At 42.5% G+C, this 22518-nt stretch overlaps 1 protein-coding gene and 2 long non-coding RNA genes across 4 annotated transcripts in view; 2 read left to right on the forward strand and 1 right to left on the reverse strand.

Moving 5' to 3' along the window:
• PPM1E (protein phosphatase, Mg2+/Mn2+ dependent 1E) overlaps positions 1 to 22518 on the forward strand; it is a 103708-nt gene that overhangs the window by 18652 nt on the left and 62538 nt on the right. The gene's annotated exons all lie outside the window — the stretch shown is intronic.
• Positions 1 to 22518, reverse strand: part of LOC143824201 (uncharacterized) — a 29219-nt gene that overhangs the window by 6132 nt on the left and 569 nt on the right. Inside the window, exon 2 of the long non-coding RNA XR_013226725.1 lies at positions 20407 to 20444. This is a non-coding gene — a long non-coding RNA (uncharacterized LOC143824201). The remainder of the gene's footprint in view (positions 1 to 20406; positions 20445 to 22518) is intronic.
• The window catches only part of LOC143824202 (uncharacterized), a 74493-nt gene that overhangs the window by 6037 nt on the left and 45938 nt on the right, over positions 1 to 22518 (forward strand). The gene's annotated exons all lie outside the window — the stretch shown is intronic.

Here is a 22518-nt window from a genome sequence, read left to right on the forward strand (position 1 = left end):
GGTAGAATATATAATGTTGCTATTAGAAATTTTTGTGCCATCCAATTCCAGAGTCCTGCTTCAGACTCAGAAAGGTTCAGGTTATTGATTCAGGTGTGAACAGACTGTTCTCCCGCAGGCATGAATAGTCTTTTAAAACATCTCACATGACTACAGCAGAAGACACTGTTTGCTTATTATAAAGCAATTATTTGGCTAGCAAAACAAGAGCAGTATGATACAAATGTTGCGGGGATGAATGTTTGGATCTAACTCTTATGAGGCACCAGCCCCAATTTATTTACTTTATTGTCCACCTCTTGTATTGAGACTCAAGATAAATTACATAGTGCAAGTCAGTGTGATCAATAGGATGAGATGTCTAATAAACTGTGTATTGAGACTAGAATTATTGACAACATTGTGACTAAGCATCTTCTTGAAAGATAGTATAAGATAAAGATTCATTGCTTTCAATATTTGCAGGTTAAAGTGACATTAGAAGACTTATTAAAACAGGGTAAGTTTAAGAAACCTTCAATGGCCTTTGAACTTTTATTGCAAAATATCTAAATTGTATAAAATACTGGTGCAAAACAATTCAAATTATTTAGACTCTTACCAGAAGGCTTGGAGTCTGGATTGTGAGCATAGGGTGGATGAAAGACTGTGGCTTTGATGTACACTCCCAAGTACACTGTGTTAGATTGCAGTATTTTAAGTTGTCTGCTAGCTGGTATCTTATACCAAAAAGGATTTCTCAAATTTATAAATCTAGTTCAGCATTCTGTTGGATGGGAAGAATTTCCTTTGGTGCATATACATTGCTGGTGGGAATGTCCGGTAATTCAATCATTTTGGTGTCAAATTCACCTGTTGATTTTATATATTACGGGAGTAGATTCTTTCCAGAATAATTTCTGTTGACATATTGGTCAGCTTTGCGATCGTGAAAAGGCTGAAATCAGTAGTTTCCTTATTGTCAGTGCCCAATTAATGATGGCAACATCCAGATCTCCCCACCTTAGATTTATGCCTTCAAAAAACTTTGGGGATCATTTTGTAATGGCTAGGATGGCTAAATTAGCTTGTATTAGTAAGCTTTAACTTACCATATATACTCGCATATAAGCCGACCCCGCATATAAGCCGAGGCACCTAATTTTACCACAAAATCTGGCCAAACTTATTGACTCACATATAAGCCAAGGATGGGAAATGAAGGTTAATGGTAAATTTACATTAATTGAGGCACCGGTAGGTTCAATGTTTTTGAATATTTATTTCAAAGAAAAACAGTAAACTAGCTCTGTAGGTGCAAAAGAAGACCAGCAAACCAGAGCAGAACAACAGTACCTGAAGTTGGCAACCTACTACAACAAGTACAACAGCTACCAAACTGGGAGAATGGACTACTCTAACTACAGCTACAGTGTCCCCCCCATAACAAAATACTGAAATAAAGTACTGTAAAACTCAACACTGAAAGAAAGAACTGTAAAAATCAACTTTTAATAGAAACACAACCCCAATTAGAAAAGGCAAACAATGCTGCCCCTCAGAAAAAAGAAGAAATAAACATCAGGATAAACAGTATATCCCAAAGCACCCCCAAAACCCACCCCAACCCTTCCTACCCACAGAAACCAAAAGAATAGTTTCGAAGAAGGCAAAAGGAAAATAAAATATCAGAATCCCTTAGTTAAACCCTTGCTGTCCTAAAAGCAGCCAGAGCAAGCAAGCTTCAGCTTGCAGGAGGTTAGCAAAAGCAATGTAACGATTGGCTGGCTGGGAGCAGGCTGTTATTTCAATTACCGTATAAGCCAAGAAGGACTTTTTCAGTGTGAATACTGTGCTGAAAGGCTTGGCTTATACACGAGTATATACGGTACTATCACACTAAAATGTGGCATGTAATCCTCCAGTGTCTTTCTGAAAATGTATTACCTAATAGAGCTATTTAGAGATTTTTTAAAATAATCATAAATTTTCTGTTTGTAGTTACTTTGTATTTCTGTATTTCCATCTTTAACCGCTCCTGTGGAGCTGATAAAATAAAACAGTAAGGGCCCCTGAGGGTGGGCCCTGTCTGGGATGAGGAAGGGAGCCGATTGGCCCCTTCCCCCCGGACTGACAATCAGAGGGACCAATTGGCAGGCACAAAGCGCCTGCCAATTGGGCCCTCTGATTGTCAGTCCGCCAGCAAGGGACTTGCTGCCAGACTCGCGCCTCCCGATCCGCCCTCCTCCAACGCTGGCTGCGTTCGCCGGCCCGCCACCATTTGCAGCCTCGCCGCCCAGACGAGTGGCGCCCTGCGAGGCTGAGCCATGGTAGCACGAACACGCGGCTCCGACGGCGGTCCATCAGAGCTGACGGCAAGAGGTTGCGCCCCGCAGCAGCAGCAACACAAAGTGGCGACAGCCGCATCCAACAGCCAACGGCAAGAGGTGGTGGCCGACGGTTGCGCCTATCACTCACACGTGCCAACAACAGCCGCGCCCAACAGCCGCGGCCACGATGAGTGGGCCGGCAGCGGCGGCAGCTGGTGCTGGCAGCCACCGCCCATCGGCGCGAACAGAAAGAGGCCGCGGCCGCCGGCACCCTGCAGCAGAGCTGGTGCCCGGCGGTGGCGGTGGCGCCAGGGCACCGCCCGACCCCACTGACTCCTGAGCCCACCTCCACTCCTCACACCAGCTAGCACACACGCTTCACCTCCGCCGCCAGCCCACCAACGACATCTGCTGCCTTGCCGCTGGGGACTACACATGGCTGGCCTCGGCTGCTGGGGGGGGGGCTCCGCCAAGCCTGCCACGCGCCCCGGGAAGGGTCTGGGGGCCGCTAGCGCCCGCTGTATTTACAGTACAGCGGGCTTTTTTACTAGTTTCTTAATAAAAGAGAAAGATTAGGAGTACAGAAGCCTGAAACAGACAATAAAGTATTAGACTTGATTACACAATGTACAAAGTGGTATTACATAAAACAGAACAAACGGATAATATATACTATACAGATACAGAGACACACAGTGGTAAATTCCCGGTCCTGTTCTCCCTCTAAGATAGGACATCTTGAAGCGTCATTCCTACCGCCTAATCAGGAAAGTAGTTTCTTTCCTTCCTCAACGAGGAGAGCAGCTAACTAATACGCTTTTCCTTTTTACTCCGCGAAACTATTTTTTCTCTTTTTCAATCATTCATCTCTAAAAGCTTTTTCTATTTTACCTTTCTCTTCAAATCCTCTTTCAACCTAAACCCTTTCCCTTCCCTTGATCTCTGGAAGAGCGGTGAAGGACAGCTGTCAAGCTCATTTTGTGGCAGCAACAGAGAGCTAGACCATTCGGCCACTCTAATTATGGCACAAAAGGATGGCAACAATGGATTTCTATCTGGAGGGAAAAACCAACCCATCCTTATTGTCAGGCACAAGGTAGACTGCTAGGGTAACCAGCAAACTAGTTGGCTTTCCGACCCTTTATTGCAAGGAGAAGTATGCAAAAAAAAATTAAAAAACCCGCTACATAGTACAGAATGCACTAAGGCCCAAAGCTGGTTCAAGCCTTCTGGTTAACAATGGTGGCCAGTTTACACAACCACAAACATACCATTCCCAGGGAGACAGATTATTTAAGAACTGCCTGGACAAAGTCCTCCTGGAAACCGGGGACAAGATAGATGATACTACGGGAGCACCAAGATGTTTGGATAGATGGAGGTTCTTCCTTTCATTTCCAACATGGCTTGTCATGATCCAAAAGGATCTAAGGAGATTTGGAGTCAGTTGTGACACTTCCTTTGGAGGGAAAGTTTTAACTTCAGAGATAGTCCAGGAACAGATCAGGAGAAGTTGACTGGGTTGGAAAGCATCTCAGTATATGAGGTCGCCCCAATTCTGGAAGTTGACTCCATTTTAAAGGGGTCTGGATTGACTCTCAAGCAGCCTCCGGTCTGTGTCACCAAAGGGTACAGAATAGAATTTTCCAACCTTCCACTGGAAAGCTTCATTCCAAAAGACCAGAAATGATAAAAGGCACAAGTATTTTGCAACATGTGGATATGTTTCCTGTGAGGCGTAGCTTTGAGAGACATTTTACAGATTCCCTATATGGAAGCTACATAAAGTTATCTTGGCAATTACCAAGCCACTGTTTGAGCTTGGGAAGTCTCATTGAAACAACTTTTCGTATTGCTGTGCTAGGCTCGCTTTCAGTTAAGCCCGATCTAACTACATGCCCAAAGTCTGTTCTGGGCTCCATAGAGCTCAAGATATGTCTTCCATTCTTCTGCTAAATCTAAAGCATCAGGAGAAGATATGGCACATCCACAATGCCAGAAGAGCTCTCAGGACATGATAGTCTTGTCCATATCTCCACCTAACAAAGGTTACCTGTCAGCCATAATTAGAATACGCATAGTAAAGACCTATACGAATCACAAGTTCCCTATCCCTGCAGGAATTACAGCCCATTTGTTCAGGAGTGCCATCAATAGTGGGAAGCAACATAAGGCAAGCAACAATTGAGGAAGTTTGCAAGCAACGATCTGTTCCGCACTCACCACATTTATTAGGCACTACAAAATCTATACTTTGGCATATACTGCCTTTGTTGGAAGAGTGGCACAACACATTTTAAATAAAGATAATGACGACTGACCCCCAAACTGAGGACACTGCTCTGGGAGGTCCCATGAAGATGTCCTCTGACTTAGAGAGAAAATGAATTATTGGATACTTACCGTGAAGAATCCTCCTCTGAGGAAAGGAAGTTATTTTGACCCTCCCAAAGTAATTGTCAACCTAGTTATTCAGCAGGTACACTTCTTGTATCAATCGTATTTGTGTTTTTTCTCATCTATGTTATTGCTTTGTTCTTGTCTATAAGTCCATGAGGGTGGCTTCCATAGGCAAGAGACAGGAAGTTGAAAAAAATTGTTCCTGCCTCCCTGATTGGATGGTGGAAATCACCCATCAAGATGTCCTTCTTTCCTCAGAGGAGAAGGACCTTTCACTGTACGTATCTATGGTCTGCTGTTTTCCAGAGTAATTTTATTACAATATATATCCCCATTTCCTTTCTTCCTCCTGGTTCTTCTGAGTGGTTTGTTTCTTCATAGTTTGCAAATTGATGAAAGCACAGGGACTTTCTGATCACCCCAGGCAGGCCATTCTACAAGGAAGGGGTCACAGTAGAGAATGCACTTCCATTTTTTATATGGAGCTAGTATGTATTTAAAATTATATTTGCAGCATTTTTGTGATATTGTGGAATGACATGTTGTTGCTATTATTACTGTGCCTATAAAGTATTGGTAATCATAAAGGACTGCATTTTCTTGCCTTTTATACAACGTATTGCAAACAGCAGCTATCCAACAGTTGTTCAAGGAAGTCTGATGGACTGATTTTTGGGAGAATGGAAAAAGGGACACATCGTCATAAGGATTTAAAAAAGAGATGCTTTCTGATGATCAGTAAGGACTTCATTTGTCATTGTATTGTGACTTGAAGGTTGTTATGTGATGCTTCTAGATAGATGTACTACAATAACAGCTTCCAGAATTGAAGACCTGTGCATTTTACATATTCGAGCCAATCACACAAATGTGTAGTTGTCCTTGATCTTTGAGATTGTCTTATACCTCTTGGTGGGGGAGCAGTGCTTTATAGCACTTTACAGAGCCTTGGAAAAGGAACTAAATGGTGTGGGAGGAGCCCAGACTGGAAACGTACTGCTCCTGAAACTGCCATTTGGCTCCTTGGCTGCCGCATTAGTTACAAGCAGTGATTATGCCATCTGGCTACGTGTTCCTTTCAGTGCCTCCCATGTTAAATGTCTGTCAGCATTTGATTTTTCTAGGGCAGCTGGGCCGTCCTTGGATGCTACATAGACGCGGACTGAGTTTGGGCAACTTCCTGCGATTTCCTTGTGCTTTTTCTCAGAATTGCTGGGCAGATTATGGAGAGATTTATTGGACATTTGTGGTCATTCTTTGTTCTTTAATTGAGATGGGGTTCAGGGAATTGACAAGAAAGCAGAGAGGAAAGGGGGTTAAAAGGGGCATGGCAGACTGCCACTAGTTGCAGTCATGTCTGATTCATGAATTTCTATCCACGGGCAGTTTTTTTCCATCACCCATGAAGGGGTGAAAAAGTTATCATACTGAAAACTATATCTGCTTATGGCACCTACTCTGGTTCCCTGATGTTATATGTGCAGGTGTGGACACAGTCTCTATATTTAAGTGGAACACGAGTGAGAGATTAAAAGTATTTAATTTCTCTTTATTATAAGCCCCTGGGGAGGGCGGTATATAAATATAATAAATAAATAAGTAAGTAAATAAATAAATAAATAATGCTTTATTCAATACCTTTCAAAATGACTTAATCATAGAATAATAGAGTTGGAAGGGACCTGATGGGTCATCTAGTCCAACCCCCTGCACTATGCAAGACATTCATATCCCTATCGCTCATCTACTGTAACCTGCCACCTCTTTGCCTTCACAGAATCAGCCTCTCCATCAGATGGCTATCTAGCCTGTGTTTAAAAATTTCCAAAGATGGAGAACCCACCACCTCCTGAGGAAGCCTGTTCCTTGATTCACACAACACCAAGAAGTAGCCTCATTCATGTTGTTGATGAAAAAATAATGCTGAACAGGCCTTAACAAGTTTTCTTTGACTTTAACAGATAGCCCATTACTGGGCTTTTCACTATACAGTGTTTTTCCCTTGGTTCTGGGAAATGATTAAACAAAACCTTTTCAGTGTATTTCTATATTTTGGATGTAAACTTACTAAAAAGAGCTTATTTATTAGCCCGTCTAAATATTTTCCTATCACACTCATCCTGGGGCAGGTTTCCAATAAATTCTTCCCTCTGAGAGACTGCCTCCCTGGGTGCAAAGTTCCAGAGATGCTAATTCATGTACTGTTACAATGCTCAAAATTTGCTCATCTCTGATCCTTGATAGTAGACCAGAAACATTGGATAAAGATTATGTTAAGTGAGACAGATTCTGCATCTATTATGACAATTGCTTCTATCTTGTCAGCTGTTCTAAGAGATAACCTTTTGGCTTTGGTCTCTGTAGCAGCATACAATGTTAATGTAAATAAATGTTGTGATTTTATCGATTCTTTATGCCAATAAAGGTATTCTATTCTAATTTGGAAATAAAGATTTCTTACAAAAACTGCCATTAATTAAAAAAAAAACCTTGCTTCACGTTCTAAGTAACGTGTGCTTAAATGTTACTTTTTTCTGTCTTAGAGAAAAACAGCTGAGCCTCAAGAGCTAAAGATGAAAGCTCCTATTCTAGGTACTTCTCTTGGTTTTTGTAGGTTTTTTTTTTCTTCAGTGCAGCTGGTAGTAGTTAGAAGAGTTGGTTTTTATTCCCTGCTTTTCAAAGTCTCAAAGTGGCTTACAACAATCACCTTCTCTTACTCTCCCTACAACAGCCGCCCTGTGAGGTAGGTGGGTCTGAGAGAGCTCTGACAAGATTGCTCTATGAGAACAGCTCTATCAGGACTGTGACCAACCCTAGGTTACCCAGCTGCTTGTGGGGGAGAGAGGAATCAAACCTGGCTCACCAGATTAGAAGTTGCCGCTGTTAACCACTACATCAAATCGACTCACTTAAGAAGTGTCACCTTAATATTCTCTTTAGAGAGACTTCTTATCCCAGCTTATAGCCCTTTTGATTACTTGTGTCATTAGACACTACCATCTGTCCCTGGCAAGAGTTCTGAGGCTGCTGTTCTTAACCACTTCACCAAGGAGGCTCTCTGTAATTCCCTTGGAATACTAGCCTTTTTATAGCAGCTATGATTTCACCCAAATGTATAATCTTTGGATAACAATGTCTGACCCAACAGTTCTTCTGGAGCATGCAAATGAATCCCTATCTCTGCATCTTCACTGCTGCAACTTGTAATAAAACCATACCTACAACTCAGTGGGGAAAGGAGGCATACTCTCTTCAACGTATAGGTCATATGCTCTTCTCTGAGACCACGGAAATATCTCTTTTTCATAGTCAAAGGATGATGCTTCCTGTTTTTTCTTGGAGGCAGACTACAAGAAGGTGATCTTATTACCTGCCTCTTCCCCCTCCCACCTTTCTCTTTGGGAAAGCAGTCTTCCAAAGATAGTGAATGGAGTATCTGCCAAGATAGCAATTTTAACTACTGCATATTGGGTTTTGCTCCACTAAATGCAAGATGGAGAGGATTAAAATACCTTTCTTTTGCCTTTTGTTGTTAATGTAAAGGGACTTTATTTCTCTGCTTTGCCATCATATTTTTGGAAAAATCACACCAGAGCTGGGTTGGCTGCCATGTGGATGGGAAAGTATGGAAATTTCCTGGACGGGTTCCCATTGATGCCATTGTTCAAGCTTCTGTACTGTTGACATGTTCATACATTGATAGGTCAGGTACCAAGTTTGTAAAAATCTCTGAAAAATCCCTTTGAGCAGGGGAAAAATCACCATATGAAATCTGAATGGAAGATTCCGTTATATGAGGATGGGGTCCCCAACATATTCCTGGAATACCTTTTCCAAGCTTGGCTATAGTATGGTACACTGGGTTCCAAGCCTTGCTCTCGGTAGCAGGCATGAGAAATCTAATGGCATAGATGTAGTATCACGAGCACATGGCTATGCCCCTGCACTATCAAGCTTACCATTAAAGACTTCACCTATCATGTCATGCCACAACCTTACTCACACTAACTTGGCAGTAGCTGAACGTGCCGCTGAACATACAGGCAAACACTGAAATCTTCAACACAGAACTATGTGGCAGAACAAGCTAGGTCAAAGAAACATAAAATGAATAAAGTTTAAATCCAATAGTGCCTTTGCCAGCAGAAAGGTATTTCTCCCAAAGCCAAATAACTAAAGCCCTTTTGAGCACAAGAGAGGTACTTCTGAATGAAGCTAAATCATCCTGTTCTTTCTTTGGTAATCTCATGGGAAGGGCAAGACGATATATCTGTGTACTCTCAGACACTGCAGAATACAACTTTTTTCCAACCTGACTTCTAAGAACAGAAACTAAGGAATATGAACAAATTCAGGGGGTGTTTTCCTCTACTAATTATATTCCAGTTAACACTTCACAATCCATTTTACTACACTTCCTTTTGCTGCGGGAAACAATGGACAAAAACACACTAAGGAAATTCTTCATCATAAACAGTGATCATCTAAACAAATGTCTTGGGGGCCATTTATCCTGCCCCCAACTCCCAGCACTTGAGCATATCACTTTTATTCAGATCCTAGATGCAGTGTAGCTATTGCTACTTGCTGATGGAATATTTATTTATTATTTGAATTTCTATCCTGCCACACTCCGTAGAATCATGGCAGGTTACATAAAAGACAGATAAAACCCCAATAAACCAGTCAGCACTTCCTTTAAAACAAACCCAAGAAGGCGGCATAATCCTTCAGCTACGCTCCCCCAGCTTCATCCTAGCACCGTAGGCTGGGTTTGCATGATGTTAAGTGTTGTCTGGAGGAGGGGCCCAAGTTCTTCCTGGGACCGGCCTCAACCAAAGACCTGGTGGAAGACCTCTTTACACGCCCTGTGTGACTTAGACAGCTCCATCAGGGTCCTCAGCTCTTCAGGGAGCTCATTCCACCAGGTCGGGGCCAGGACTGAAAAAGCCCTGGCCCGGGTCGAGGCCAGGCTGCTTCATTGGGGCCAGGGACCATGAACAGATTAGCACCCAAAGAGCGAAGAGCCCTGCAGGAAGCATAAGGAGATAAGCAGTCCCTCAGATAGGCAGGGTTCAAGCCATGGGTGGCCTTAAAGATTGATACCAACACCTTGAATCTGATCCAGACTATGACAGATATCTAATGCAGCTGCCTCAGCACAGGCTGGATGTGGGCCCACCAAGATGTATCTGTGAGGATTCTAGCAGCTGCATTTTGCACCAGCTGCAGTTTCCATGTCAAAGACAAGGGTAGGCTCACATAGAATGAGTTATAGAAATACAGTCTCCAAGTGACTGCTGCGTGGATCATTGTAGCTAGACAGTCCGAGGGCAGGTTGGGTGCTAGTAGCCTTGCCTGGTGAAGATAGTAAAACGCCATGCGGGCTGTGCTTGTGACCTGGGCCTCCATTGACAGGGAGACATCCAGGATCACCTTCAGATTTCTGGCCAAGGGAGCAATGTTGAGCTGCACCCCAGCCAAGCTGGGTAAATGCGCTTCCTGTCCCCTCTGCCTTTATGCCTAGCCACAGGAGGGGCTGAGTTTCAGGGGGGGGGGAGTCCATGAGGAGATAGAGCTGGGTATCATATGCATATTGACAACCCAGCCTGTAACTCCTCACCAGTTGTGCCAGAGGGCGCATAAAGATGTTGAATAGTGTGGGGGAGAGTGCTGCCTCCCACATGGGAGTTGATAGGGGTGTAATAATTTCCCCCCCCACAGCTACCCTCTCTGTCCAATTCTGGAGAAAGGAGAAAGGACATCTATTGAAGGGCTGTCCCCCGAATCTTGGCCCCTGTGAGGCAGTGAGCCAATAACTCATGGCAGAACAAGAGGCAAGGGTGGAGAGGGCGCCAGAGAGCGATCTCATCAATAGCAGTCGTCAAGTGGGACTGCCAGTCCTCCACTAAGGCCGCCAATGAGTTACTGGGAGGCATCAGCTTCCAGAGAGCATTCAGGAATCCAGCTGGATCCATAAGCCTTTGCGGGCGGGCTAAAATATGCCCACCGCCCACACAGGAATAGAGAGCAGAGTACTGATGGAAGTGAGACAAGACAGCAGCACCCAAAATATGATGCTTGATCATGAGAAGACATCCAGACTGAATGCTTCCTAAGCCAGAACAGAGGCATCTAGCATGCAGGTGGTCAAGTTTGGGTCTTGTTATTGCTCCCCAGAATAGTGCAGATCATATATGTGTGCATGTGCTTCAGTGTCTCCAAGCAGGTGTGTGTTGGAGGAAAGAAGGCTGGTGCCATTCTGAAATCTCTCATGCTCAGCAACACAGAAGCCAAGAATCCCTGCCCCCCCAACTGCAACATTCAACCAGAAGCTGAAGGTAGTAAGGCAGGGCAGGCTGGCTTTCTCCATGGTCCTCTATCAGCCACCCTAGAAATTAACTTAAAGAGGGAGGCAGCCCTGTTGGCTTCCTTGATCTTCCTTCCCTTGGGAGGTAAATGGCCTTGATTGGGGGAGCAGGTACCATGTGGTGCCTGTAAAAGTACGAGCCCGGTAGTATGTGCTACTTGTGCTATGTGGCATCTGTGGATTCCTCGCCATATACGTGATTGGTCCCAGATGGACAGGATTAGGCAAACATCTATGTTGATCTGGCTGGAACACTGATTGGGTCGATGAATGCCGTAATCGTTCTCTTGATGTTAGTTTTAGTTTTATGGTTTTTTATGCTGTATTTTATTGGTTTTATGTGTACACCACCACGAGACAACTTGTCTTGAGGGGCGGTAAAAAAATATGAACATAAATAAATAAGTGGATAAAGTAATATATGGCATTTCAATTAAACAACCCTATATGGGTGAACATTCCCCATAAGAAGAGCCCAAATAATGCTTAGCTGGGGTCAGGATAAGAACTTCTAGAATGAAAAAGCTCATTTTGACTACTTTCCATCTTGTTGCTTTCATCTTGCTGTAAATTAAAGGACAGATACAGCAATGTGCAACTACTTCTAATATTCTTTCTATGCTTTGCTTTAAAATCAGTTACACTATATAGGTCTCCTAAACCATAATCTGATATAAAAATTGTGTGTACGTTATGTTTTAGTCTTCTCTTCCTCTTCCTTCACCTTTAAACAAAATACCAGTTGATTTCCTTGTTCTCCTTGTAATTTTCACATAATTTCCTTTGAAAAAGAAGCATAGCCTCAGCTGCTGTAATGTCTTATATGAAATGCTCCATATGCTGATTGCTGATAAGCAAGTGACTCAAAAGGCCTTTAAAAAGCCCTGCTTACACTGTTCTTAGCTGGTGATTACCAGACTGAACAAATGAGATTCCTTACTTACAGGCTGATGTTAGGCAAATAAACTATAATTCAGGGACTCTAAACTGGCCCCCAAAATAAGTCAAAGCGTTTTGAAAATGTGAACTGTCTTTTTAGAGTGACATGTCTGGGTTAGTATTTCTGGAACCAGTTCTTTTAAACCTCACTCCCAACATTGGTGTGGCCAGATTCCTGATGGGCCAACTTTTAAAAATAAATAAAAGTACAAGAACCAGGAAGTATTATGAGGCCCACAGATATGTTTTAAACTGAGTTGCGCCCTTAGTAGAGAAATGTAGACTTTAGTAAGAAAACTAAAGTCTACATTTTACAAGTCTACATTAGATAAGTACATGGGTATGGGAAAGCCTCTGTTGACCCCTGACATGCTATGGTGACACCTGGATAATAGAAAAGGGCTGCCGTGATCTGTATATGGACTAGTATTTCTGTCAAAACCAGGTTGGTTTTGCCAAATAATTGTCGTTTTATTGTATGAATTTCCATACTGTCCCCTCCCCCTTCTACTTCTGAGTTCCTATGGAGTCTTGCTGCGTGTACTTTGTTTCAGAAGCTATTTTGCTGTGTGTCAGAATCAGAATCAATGTCAGGTTGGCATTGGTCATAGTTTAGGCGCGAAGACTCCAGCCCTCACCTGGAAGTGGGAACTTTACCTTTACCAGTTTACCTTTATCTCTGATCCCTGCGAATTGCCTGTGAACTGATAAGCCCTTCTGGCCAAGTTAACCTTGAGCCTCAAGCAGGTTCATCTCTAGAGGCCTCCCGCATAATTTATTTCCCATGGAGAGTCTCTTTGGCACCAACTGTGACGTACTGATTTAATGGTCATGTTTCATAAAATCTACCTTACTGTTCAGTTGTATGTAAATATGTACATATTAATATAGATGTAAGCCCTCTCTCTATATATATCCCCTTTTATCTATAGATTGTAAGCTGTGATGTATGGGTTTTGTACTTAAGGTTTTGAGGCCGCTTTGAATTATGTTTTGTGGATAGATAGATGGATTTTTTACACTACTGATTAAAGAACTTCTGTTTCACAAAACAAGGTTGCTTATTCCAGAGTCGAAGATCCTGACAATTTCATCTAAATGGCCATAATGATACACTAACACTAGACTTGCTAGATGGCCTACCATATGCATTCTGTTCAAGTCTGGTACTCTCAAAACCTCTTTAGAAACTCAAATGGCAACAGGCAGAAATCCTAGTAGTGGCTCCTTGGCTACAGAGATAATGGTTCTAAACCCACCCACAAATGACTGAAGAACTTCTGACTTCGGAATGCTTTGCCAGGAACCATATGACATCCCCCCCAGATTGGTTGAAATCGACCATGTGGAGACTGAGAGGGTGTCCCTCATGAAAGTGGATTACAGAACTGAGGTGACCAACACCATGTTAATATCCAGATTTTAATTGACAACCTCAATATACAACTGTACCTGCAAGGCTTTCATACACTATTATTGACAAAAGAAAGTAGACTGCATGAATCTCAAGATCAGAGTTGATGAGAATGGGTGGCTACTCTTCGCAGACAGATAGCAGTATGGCACCATTATCCCTGCTAAAAAAAGGGTGACATTTTCAAGACATTCACAGGTCATCAGATTTCAAAGGGTCTGCATTGAAGGATTCTCCTCAGATACACAGGCCCCTGACATGCAGGTTACATACAGTCCTGCCAGCACTAATTAAGCATCTCTTTGAAATAACCTGAAAATGAAGACATTGTTCCCCTGCTAGAAGAATATCTGAGATTGGGGCACTGTCCATTCTGGATCATATTTAAAATATTAGTGCTTACCTTTAAGGATAGTCATGATCTGGGCCCTGAGTACCTAAGGGACACCCTCTCTGCCTATGTCCTCTGAAGAGACCCTCGCTCTACAAATACCAACTGGTTGATACTCCTTGGCCCCAAGGAAGTCTTGCCTCAACCAGGGCCAAGGCATTTTAGTCCTGATCCCTCCTTGATGGAATGAGCTCCCAGAAGAGACCTGGGGCCTGACAAAGCTGGCATAGTTCTGCAGGGCCTGCCAGATTGAGCTCTTCTACTAAGCATTTGGTTGGGTCTAGTGATCCTATAACATCAGTGGGCCCGCCTATTAAAAACACCCCCCACAGAAACATCACTAACGAGAAATTATGCTGGAAATATGTGGACTACTGTAGCTGCTAGTTACAGGGTGTGTTTTTAAATGGTCCTATAATGTCTGTTAATATTTTTGACATATTATTGTTAGCCTTCATTGTTGTTCACCAGCCTGAGCTGGCTTGCCAGGAGGGCTGTATGCAAATAATCAAATTCAAATAAATAATTCTAATAAATAAAATCAGTTATGTGTTTTCCTGAAGCCTGCCTTTTATGTTTCTGTCAAAACCAGAAACATAAAATTTAAAATAGAAAAATTAAATTCTGTATACATTCAAATTGGTGTAATTGCACTCTGGTTACTTAGAATCAGTACTGAGTGTAGACTGCACAGGAAAAATAATAATTACCATAGCAACATTACGTGCTACCTCATGGGACATGGTTCATTCTTTCAGAATCATTGAAACTCAAAGCCAAAGCTCTTTGCATGAATTTGTGAACAATTAGTCTTTTCTGTCAAATAATTTAGAAGCAGGCTCGTTGTAAGTAATCAATGCTTTTTCTGTAGTGATGATCTCTCTCTTCCCCCAGAACATGGAAAGGAAGCTTGTAGGATACATCGCCTGCAAGGAGAGGGTTAAGCACTCTGCGCCCTGCTGCTCTAATCAAATGTATAGCTTTCTAGAACTGGTTTTCTTTTAAATAAGCAAATTGTCCAGGACTTAAACACATCTGCTATATTCTATTTGGTATGCATAATTGACATGCATCAGTGTGCTTACCCTTGTAATGTAATACTTGACCTCATGTTTAAATGCAGATAGAAGCATTCATAGCAGGATGTGTTTCATCAGTACAGGTGTGTGTTGTAGGAGGAGTATTGGTGTGATTAAAATCCTTGTGTTAGGGAAAGAGAATTATGACTGTAATTATAGTAACTAGTTATAGTTATTATTAATTATTATAATCACTATAATTTACAAATATTACTAAAAATATTAGTGCTAAAATGCAAAACAGGGTAAAGGAAACAATACAAAACAGTTTCTTCTTTGTACCATATTTGAGGCTATTGCTGTATCACCTTTGTCAATTCTTCTTGTTCATGTATTGGTTGCCATTACTCCCAGTATTTGAACCATTAGCAAAAAGAACTCTCTCTGGATGCTTCCTGTCATATGAACTAGAGTGCTACTGCAAGAACTAGAGTGCTACTGAATTGGGTAAATGATGGATGAACTCATAATGATGGTGTTTCTAAAATGAAAATGTGTAGGTTAGTGCTCTGTACCTTAGTGTCTGTTAGTTCTATGAAGCCAGATAAATTGCTTGTTTAAATGCAAGGTATTGGTATATAGCCCCTTGCTTCATATAGGTTCTGTAATGTCCAGTTTATTTTATTCTGCTGTTCATTTTTTGTGGTTTGCTTGTTGCTGACTTCTTTGAGCTATTTTGAAAATGTAATGCAGTAGGTAGATAGTATAGCTTAATTTTATAAAAAATATCTGCTTTTTGACTCTTCTATAGGATTCAATATAGTTTACCTGATAAAATCTACAAATTAAATTTAAAATAGAAGTACACAAAAACAATCTATGGTCATCTCACAATTAAGCTGTCTCAGTATCCAGTCGGGATAGGTCTCAGTGCTTGGTCATACCCAGCCCTGGCTGGAAAACACTCAGTCTGCTGAAAGAAGCTGTGAGTGGATTTCTTTCCAGCTCTTTATGAACACGTTAAGCTGCTTTGTGTGAAATCTTGGCCATTAGTCCATCTGGCTTAGTATCATGGCAATACCATCCTGGTCATAATGGCAACAGCTCTCCATTATCTTGGGCAGAGGCCTTTTCCAACCCTGTTATTTATTTATTTAGATTTATGTACCCCCCCCCTGTGGCTCAAGGTGGTTTACAAAGAACATAAATTGTGTGATACAAGGCAACATAGTACAATGACAGTGGTTTGATATTGTTAACATATAACAACATAACATAGGTAACATTTGTTCACAGAACATTTAATCACAGTAACGTTACAGTCACATCCCTATATAATGAGTGTATCTGGATGGGAGAAGGTTCTGGGAGCCCAGTAGGTGTTGTTATTGACCTCGACCAAATGTCTGGCAGTAAAGCTTCATTTTGCAGGCTCTGTGGAATTGTGATAGCTCCAACTGGGCCAGGGTCTCTTCATTCTACCTGGTGGAGACCAGGACAAAGAATGATTTGGCTCTGGTTGAAGCCAAACATGCTTTTTTGGGGCCAGGGATCATTAGCTGGTTGGTGTTAGCTGAGCATAGTTTTTCTTTGGGGGGGGGGGCATGGGCAGAGAGGTGTAGTCTCTCAGATACACTAGACCCAAACCATATATGATCTTAAAGGTGATTACCAGGACCTTAACTTGATCTGACATTCAACTGGTAACCCTTGCAGCTTTTGGAGCACGGGCTGGACGTGGACCCTCCAAGGTGTTTCCATGAGGACCCTAGCTGCTGCGTTCTGGACCAGTTACAGTTTCCAGATCAAGGATACAGGTAGGCTAGCTTAGAGCAAGTTGCAGAAGTTCAGTCTAGAGGTGACTGCTGTATGGATCTCTGTGGCTAGGTGTTCCAGGACCAAGTAGGGTGCTAATAGTTTGGCTTGGCGCAGATGGAAAAACGCCAGTCATGCTACTCTTGTGTCTCCATAGAAAGGGAGGCATCTAGGATCATGCCCAGATTTATGATGGAGTGGGTCACTGACAGTTGTACTCCATCCAGGATGGCTGAAAGTGTTCATGCTGTGAGCCAGGGGGCAGATTGGTAGTAGTTGGCAAATAAACTGTAGAGGGAGCAAAACTGTTGTCAGTCTGGATAGAAAACATATATAAAGTATTAGCTCTGGAAGTTCCCAAACTTGAGCAACCTGATTTTTTCACAAACCTCCCCAATTGCTCTATCTTCCCTCTTTACCAGATCCAGCTGTTTACTTGCACATTCCTAATGAAGGCTTCTATCCTCCCAGTTTCTCAAAACAGTTGATTGATAACACATAAGCTATACTTCAAAATCAAGTTTAAGTTCAAAGCCAGGAGTGGTTAAGAGTAGTGGACTCTGATCTGGAGAACTTTGTTTGATGCTCTCTCATCCCTCCCTGCCTCACAAAGTGTCTGTTATGGCGAAAAGAAGGAAAAGGTATTTGTAAGCTACTTTGGGACTCCTTCAGTTAATAAAAAATGGGATATAAAAAAAACAGCTCTTCTAAGTTAAACGTTTGCATTGCTTACATTGCTTACATTTACACCTGTAAAGGTGGTTTCCCAGAAGTGGCTGATTCAATAGGACCACACATCCAAAAACCTTGACCCAGGTTATAATCAATATAATCCTTTCATAGAAGGGAGCTTATATGGGAGACAGCAAGATATTTCTATACAATATAAAGGAGTGTGCATTCTTCTGATGATAGGTTGAATGTTTCAAAACCTCCAGAAAGAGCAGAATGCTTTGGAACGTTCAGCATTCATGCACCACTACCACCACCTTCGCAGGCAAAACTGCCTGTGAAAGGTGGGGGGAATACTGAAAGGGAGCACATAGCCGCATAATAGCTGATGACTGTCATGATAAGCTATTACACAATCGTCACATTCTTTAAATCTCCCCCTCCTTCTGAGGCAGCTTTGCTTGCAAGGGTGGGGAGAGAGATTTAAAGGGAGCAGGCAGCTGCCTACCAGCTGAGAATGACAGCCTCTCTGCCTGCTCCCTTTAAATCCCCTCCAGTTTCACAAGCAAAGCTGCCTTGGGGGGCATTTAAAAGGAGTGATCAGTTGGCTGTCATTTTCAGGTTGTTCCCTTTAAATTGTTCCACTCAAAAACCCCTAAATAGGGCCCATTGCATTCCAGCATGCAACAGGCTTTACTGCTAGTCTTTAACTGCTCCTGCGGAGCGGATAAAATAAAGCCGTAAGGGCTAATGGAGAGGAGTTAGGGTGGGCCCTGTCCGTGATAAAACCTCGGAGGGGTGAATCAGGAGCCGCAAAGCAGCTCCTGATTCGCCCCTTCAAGTGGCACTCAAGGGCCAAGCGCATTGGCTGCTTGGCCCGGACTTGGCTCGGCTGGCAGGGGACTCACCACACAGAGGGAGGAGCAGCCTTCCACCACGGTAAGTCCTCCCGCCGCCTTCCCCTCACCCTAGGGAAAGGAGCAGGGACGCCGCGTCGAAGATGTGGGGTCCCTGCTCCTTTCCTGCCCACCCACAAATGCTCCTACCCCCCCCTCAATCCCGAGACCCGCTCCTGCGCTGCCGCCGCTTCCCGGTCACCAAACACGCACACACACACACGCATACGGACCCACCCACCGCCATCTACCCCCCTCGCCCCCCAGACCCCTTCCCGCACCGCTGCCGCTTGCCACACACCAAACGCACACAATGGGTTTGTTTTCATACTGTTTAAATGGGATCCCTAATATGAGAAATGCTGTTTTAGTACATTTGTAAAAATATTGGTGTGCTTATATTTATGTACATGTATTCTTAAACACCTATTCTCCATGCTTATTTTTGAGGGTGTTTTATGGGAGCCAGAATAGTCTAGTGGTTTAGAAACTCAGACTCGAATCTGAATAATTGGGTTTGCTTCCCTGGTCCTCTGCATGAAGCTTGCTGGGTGACCTTGGACCAGTCAAAATTCTCTCAGAACTCTCAGCCCCACCTGCCTCATAAGGTGCTTGTTGTGGGGAGAGGAACACCAGGCAATTGCAAGCTGCTTTGAGACTCCTTAGGGTAGTGAAAAGTGGGATATAAATCAAGTGATCTTCCTCTCATGCTTCAAGACCACTTATCACCAGTAAATGTATTTTCTTCCAATCCATTTTACATTCCAGTGCCATTGAAAATATGTGGGTGTAAGCAAGTAAAGGAAATTTTATTCTAAAAAACTCTACCTTACAATACAAGTATCCATTCTTCTATGCTTTAGAATTTTTCCCTGTTTTCACTCTCCAATATAAACTATACTTTCACAGTTAAATAGAAGTTATTTGCCTTTCGAAACAATGTTTCTGCAATCTAATAATGGGAAAATTTTAATCTAGAGGTTTACCTTGTGTACTTTGGGCCATAGTGTAATGTTTTATGCTTCATTTTTTATGAACATTTATACATACACAATTAGGAAAAACACCCATGGTAATTTCCATTAATGGTTGCTGCTTTTACTTCTTTTCGTATTTAACTTCTAAGCTTTTTCTGGGCATTTCTGTAGGTGGAAGCTGCTTATTATTTTGAACTACTGGGTTGAGTAACAGCAATTAAAACCTTTCAAGGGGAGGTTTGGTGTTCTTTTCTGAAACACACACATTAGTATTGGTGGAGGCAAGAGCATCCTTTCACTTGCTGTTTCAACTGCTTCTTTGTTCGGTTCCTTCTTTTCCCCTGCCTTTGCTTTCAGTGTTTCCATAACAACAAGAAACAACACTTAAAACTTGCCTTTAGTGTTTCTCCCCCAGTGCAGTCAGTTTAGCTTTCCTATCTGTTGTCTCTGATTTTGTCTTGATGTTGAAAAGGCTTCAAATTGGATCCATTAAATTGGATCCAATGCCTGTCAAATAGGGGCTAACCTGTGCTGCCAGGCTACAAATTTTACACTGCCAAGCAAAGCTTGTCTGGGATTGACCTTGAGCAAGCAGTCCAGCAGTGAAAACTGACAGGTATAGGTTCCAAGGAACAAAAATTATGCCAAAAAGGACTTTGGCCTGTAGTCCTCATGCTTGCAGCAACAATTAAGGCAGCCTTTCTCAACCTTTTTACCATTGAGAACCGCCTGAAATATTCTTCAGGCATCAAGGAACCTCAGAAGTGGCACAATCGTGCAGAATATGGTTGGGAATCATAGCTGTGTGCAACTCCATCTGGGGCCCCTGCCCTTCCCACCCTCTCCAGGCCCATCATTGGACATTTTGGGGAGGGTCAACATTGACTATATATGGTCTTATTACTTAATAAATGTTTATCAATTTTAAAAAACATATATAAAAATGAATTAGCTCTCATTCAAGAAATCCTTCTAGGGCTGTCAAGAAACCCTAGGGTTTCATGAAATCCTAGTTGAGAAAGCCTGAATTAAGGCATCATTACCAGTGAGGGCCTGATAAGCTTACCTGAGGCCTGGAAGGATTTTAAAGAAAGCAGTGCTTTGGTTTATACATCACTTAGCCAACTCTATAGACAGATAATTATTTTGGGGTTTGTCTTATGAAACACCCTCCCCTGAAACATGCAGAATGGAATAGGCTTACCGTCCCAGATCTGAAGGGTGATCTGTAAAATTCTTTCTCTGTAACATAGGGAAATAATAGAATAATTGAATCATAGTATTGGAAGGGATCTCCAGAGTCATCTAGTCCAACCTCTTGAAGAATGCAGGAAACTCACAACTACCTGCCCACTCACTGTCTATATCCCTTGGTGAGCCTTTTGTTGATCTGTGGCTTTCAGACTTCCTTTAATTACTGTCCTTCAGACCATGGGTTGGACTAGAGGTTGGCAACATTTTAAGCCTGCAAACACATTTGTAACTCTGGCATGCGTGGCGCAACAAAAAATGACTGCCATAGGAGGCAGAGCCAGCCAAAAAATGATTGCCACAGCTTTACTTCAGTAACCTAGTATAGATGTGCTGTAGTAGCAGTTGCTGCCAAAATAACATTTTAAAAAGTCTGCATGGCCAATCAGATCTTCAGTAGTCAAAGAACTTGCAGGGCAAAAGCCACCTGGTGCCACCCACTTTCTAAAAACACTTGGCATGTGCAAGGAAAGGTATCAGTGACTGCCATGGTGTCCATAGAGACCATATTGGGGACCTCTGGATTAGAATACCCCAGGGTTTAACCATCACTTCTGGATTTTCCGTAAGTTGTATTTATTGCCTTCGTATTTTGCTCTGAAATACGTTTTCAGTGGCAACACCATAGAGAACAAGATAATAGATTTCTGACCTTTTCGTTTTATAATTGCTCAGAGACATGACAAAAGCAAAGGGGTAAGCTGGCTTAATGAACAAATAGCAAGAATGGGGGGAGAGGTGGATAAAATTAATGGCTGTGCCTGCTAAGTTTTGTAAAATGTCTTTGTAAAAGAAATGTATATGATAAGAGATTTTGGTGAAGTAAAGAAATCAGCTTAAGGGGAGGGAGGAAAAGAGGCTGTTACTGTATTGTTATTTGTTGTGAGCTATGTCCGAATGTCTTGTGGAGTAGATAATATTTTATTTCTTAAAGAAATTCCTGGCTTAGGGAGATGTCCTTGATGGATGACCTTGCATGCAATAAATGGAAACAAGGAAGTGAAGGAGGGAGGAGAAAATAGATACAGAGCAAAGTGGTGAAGAGTCTTTATAAGAAACAGAAGATTGAAACAGGTACAGAGTGCTACAGGAAGCTGGTACTAAGGAACAAGATAATGATTTTTTACAAGAAGATTATTGTTTCAAGGGTTTTAAGTTGGAAAACATTAAATACTTTTTTGTGTGTGAATGTGTAATATTACTTAGAAGGGAAGAGTTTTCCCCTGAACAGAGTAGGGCAGGGAAACAGTCTAGATCAGGCCTTCTCATCCAGGAATTCGTGAAGGCCCTGGAGGGGTTTCCTGAATGGGTGGGAGTTTATTAATTTTAATATATTTTTTTAAATTTGCTAAACACTTATTGGTAATGTTACCATATATGCTCCCCCTCCCAAAAAAACAGTGATGGGCTTGGAGGGCATGGGAAGAGGAAGGGCCCCGGATGACCCATGTTCACAGCTATGCTTCCCAGCCATATTCTGATCATGCCACTTCTGGGTTTTTTCAAAGCCTGAAGAATGTTTCAGAGGTTTCTCAATGGTAAAAAGGTTGATAAAGATTGGTCTACATTATGCTACATTTTAACTAGACTATGTATCTGGCAGAGCCTCTTGTGGCGCAGAATGGTAAGGCAGCAGACATACAATCAGAAGCTCTGCCCATGAGGCTGGGAGTTCAATCCCAGTAGCTGGCTCAAGGTTGACTCAGCCTTCCATCCTGCCGAGGTCGGTAAAATGAGTACCCAGCTTGCTGGGTGGTAAATGGTAATGACTGGGGAAGGTACTGGCAAACCATCCCGTATTGAGTCTGCCATGAAAACGCTAGAGGGCGTCACTCCAAAGGTCAGACATGACCCGGTGGTTGCAGAAGGGATACCTTTACCTTTTTATGTATCTGCCATAGATGTTTAATGACAGTCAGTGGACAATCTATCAGATTTCTTCTCCTGTTAATAAAGTGGGTGTCCACTCTGTGAATTTGCTGGGTCTCAAAGCAAGTTCAGGGAGATAAGAGTAGATTTATGCATATTGTTTGTGTATGTGATCCTGAAGTCTACAGGAAAACCT

Source organism: Paroedura picta, chromosome 15 (assembly GCF_049243985.1).
Source record: "Paroedura picta isolate Pp20150507F chromosome 15, Ppicta_v3.0, whole genome shotgun sequence".
Lineage (NCBI taxonomy): Eukaryota > Metazoa > Chordata > Lepidosauria > Squamata > Gekkonidae > Paroedura > Paroedura picta.